The 3,966-nt window shown below is 35.6% G+C and overlaps 1 pseudogene; it reads right to left on the bottom strand.

Moving 5' to 3' along the window:
• Positions 1–2,476: 2,476 nt before the first annotated feature.
• On the bottom strand, positions 2,477–2,559 carry LOC117160432 (U6atac minor spliceosomal RNA; annotated as a pseudogene).
• Positions 2,560–3,966: the final 1,407 nt, after the last annotated feature.

A 3,966-nucleotide genomic window follows, 5' to 3' on the forward strand; every position in this document is an offset into this window, starting at 1 on the left:
CGTCGCGTATCGGTATTTTTGCCTAACACATCTTATCAAAATTCATAGTTTATTGTGAATACCCAAATGTATTAAAATGTATCTTGGTTTAAACAAACGTTATTTAAAAAAAAAAAAAACACTCTCTCTCGTGTACGAGTTTATTGACGAATTAACTAATGCCTTACTATCTGTGATTACTCCACGTTTGATATAAATTCCAACTTAGACTTTGACGAAAAATTAAACCTACTATCCCGTTGACCGTGGGGTCGTTATCGTGTCTTAGATCAGTGTCACTAGTGCCTAATCATCGCGATTCTTTGTCAACTCTGTAGTATCCGTATTTGTATCAATAGATGTCACTTCAACTGTGTAAGAAGATGGATAGTTCGAGTGAAGGTTCACGAGTGAAGGTTCATTACATACCCCAAACCGACGGTATTATGACGACGATACGACATATATATATTTAACGAATACAAAAAAATTTTTTTAAAGTAAACAAAAAAATTATAACAGATTTCTAAGCCTATTTCATGGGCTGCAGTTTTCAATCGGCGTGAAAGATGCATCTCGTAATTCTTGACTGAAACGAAAAACCAAAAAAGGATTAAATTATATATTTTTCTTCTCGATGAACTAAAAAAGTTCGTCAGAAAGTTTTTTTAAATAATTGTTATAGCACCTTAAAGTTTATTTTTTCTTTTTAAAAAACATATTTTTTCTTTAAATCCGCCAAAATTTTTAATTTCACACTATTTTCTGCCTTTTCTTTAGTTCATCGAGAAGAAAAAAAGACATTACCCTTTAGATTTAAGCATTAGATTCAACTAGAATCAAACATATGATAAACACATATTATTCAAGTTAAAGTACCACGCCAGAATAATTTACTTATAATTCTCAATGAGAATTGATTGTACAATTCTTCCAAATAAAAAGAAAAGAAAAAATATCTTCGTTCTTAAATAATGGAGCAACTAGCGAAAAAAATGAAGAAAAGGCGAAGAAACGATGCAAAATATTCATGACGTTCGCGTGATTTACCTACATGTTTCAGTTCTATTGAATATTTCACAATCGAACATTTTCTTTCTTCTTCTATCGTACTCTTGTACCTTGTGACGTGACTGTTTCTCGTGGGAGATAAGAGCAGGACGAAATGCGGTCTCTAGCATTTCGCAAACAAAAAAGGACAAAACTGTTCGCTTTTCTTCTGTTTTCTTCATTTTAATTAATGTAGAGATTACAATCTCTTTAGTGGTGGAATATATAAACCGTCCATATTTTGGCAACAAAGGACAACCACTTTCATTCTGATTTGAAAATGTTATCAGTATCTTATCTTATAAGAAATTGTAAGTAATGACGTATTTAAGTATTATGGCAACATTGGTATTATAAACATAAAAAGAAGATTAAAAAGGAAACACCCAACAGATCTCACAAAGGACATAACAAACAAACACTCACCACACTAAAGAAATAAATCAATCAAATTCGAAGATGGTATCCCACTGGGGGTAGCCATCCACATGTTATATTACTATATCACTAAGCTATAATATTTTACCAAATCTCCTACTGGACAAATTGTAAAATGTAAATAAATAAAAAAAAAAGAAAAAAAACATTGGTATTACCTGAAAGAATATTCTCAAAAGCGGAAAACATTCTGAATAAAAAGTTTTCTTTTTTTTTTATTTAGTTGTTTACATTCACAATTTGTCCGATTTAGACATTTGGTAGAATTTTTTGGCTGTTTGATTATCATGTGGGTGGCTACCCCCAGCGGGGTATCGTCTTCGTGTTTCTTAGGTTATATGTGAGATCTGTTGGGTGTTTCCTCTGAATAAAAAGTGAAACAGATTGAAGAAGACTGTTGCGAATTCTCAACTAAATTGTTTTTTCTTTTTTTTATTTAATTTGTATTTTATGACTTGTCCAGCTGGACATTCGGTAAATTTTTCTAGTTTAGTTGCTGTTGTAGATTTCCTTATTGTTCGGCTTTTGTTTAATGTCTAGGAAGAATAAGGATAACGGGTCTTTCGAGACTCTATGCCTTATATTACTTACGATTATAGCGCTACTAATTCGAGCCCTCTTTCATTTCCTTGCATGTCAAACCTCCGAACAAAACCACGTTGTTGAAATGGACCCTTGACTTTCTTGGACACTTAGTTAAATTGTAAATAATTTCAGTTGCATCGAAGCTAATGTAAGAAAACACAATATTTTAGCCACACACGAGGACGTGTGATAGTCAGGATGGCCGTGTCGGAGATGAAAGGACACCGAAACCTTCGGATAGCCCCGCAACCTTGCAATCTAAAGTCTACTATAACTGTAACTAAACTATTGTAGTTATTCAATCCGATTGTAATTGTTCGAGATTAGTGACGGTGAGCTTTGGCTCGAGGCGACAGTCTGTCGCCCAACCACAGCCTGTGGTAAGCATCGTGGCGTAACACCTACTTTCATGTCGATTATTGATAAAGATTATTCGCCACTGATACAATTTATATGTGTTCCCCCTTGTCTACGGGAATGTTAAACGTCTCTCCTTTCATACTACAAAAAAATTTTTTTTTTTTTTACGTGGAGGAAATCTTCATAGACACCTTACCACCCTGTGGGGACGGGCAGAAGGTAGTGCCGGATTCTTACCGGCTAAAACCTCCACGGGCGGGACGACGGTAGACTAGTGCGCGAGTGTGGCCCTCGGGCCCCCGGGTGCTTAACACCAAACACCTTTACCAAGCGCACTCCCAGAAAGTACGCCCACACCACAAGCAAGGGAGGGGCTGGCCGCTTGCCTGTGTAAGCAGAAATTTTGGTTTTCCGTCTCTTTATAATCTCGGTCTTCATATACCGAGGATTCGAACTCGCGACGCGTCACCTTCAAATCTCGGCCTTAACGACCGTAGCCATCTGCCCCGCCGAGCTTCTAGCTCATTGGAAAGTATTTGATTCTTATTGTGGTAATGTACATCATAGGAAGTATTCTAATTAGCCTCTTGAAGGAGATGTACATTTTTCATAGCCCTCTCTAAATATAAGGGGTAAAGGTAAATAATTCCCTCAATTAAATCATTATTATTAAATCTATTATGAAGCTCTTAATAATATATTTTTGCTGCTATTATAATTCTTGTAGTAAGAGATGGCCGTTCTAAAATAATTGCTGCATCTTCTAATGCACTTATTTTCAAGATGCCTAGCCTTGCGTTTACCACCGCACTGGCAGAAATTTTATAACATATGGGATTAGCATAAGTTATAAATAGGTCTAATTAATAATTTGTAACAGAAAATTTTAACCTCAAGATTTAGGTCAGATGCAAACGATCGAATTTGCAACAAATGACCGCAACGGCAATGGGTTGGAAGAGCAAGAAAATACATATGTATGTATCCCGTACTTTCGTTGCGTCGATGGTAAACGCGCACGAGATCGATTTTGGAAAAAATCCGACATATAGACGGGCCAGTCTTCGTAATTCTATAAATAGACTCATGGCTTCGAAACTCTGTTGTAATGTTACGCTGCCAGAGTGTGGATCTGGATTAGTATATCCTTATATTTATACTTACAGTTACACTTATACTCAAATATATTTCTGTTACGCATTCATCATACGTGCCCCGAACAGATAACTTCAACAAAGATTTTTTTTTCTTTTTTTTTTCTTCGAAGATACACTTTTTTTTAATTTTTATTTAAAATTTCACATTCACAATTTGTCTAATTTGGACATTTGGTAGAATTTTTTATCTGTTTGATTATCATGTGGGTGGCTACCCCCAGCGGGGTACCATCATCGTGTTTGTTAGGTTATGTTCTTTGTGAGATCTAGAAAAAATATACATGGACGACATTTTCTCTACCGACTACTCTAAGAAGTCGGCCCTACTAAAACAATAACAAGCGATTTGTGCAAGGTCGGCGGTTCCAATTTATGCAAATGGCTTTCAAATGAGCTG

This window comes from Bombus vancouverensis, chromosome 18 (assembly GCF_051014615.1).
Source record: "Bombus vancouverensis nearcticus chromosome 18, iyBomVanc1_principal, whole genome shotgun sequence".
Taxonomy (NCBI): Eukaryota; Metazoa; Arthropoda; class Insecta; order Hymenoptera; family Apidae; genus Bombus; species Bombus vancouverensis.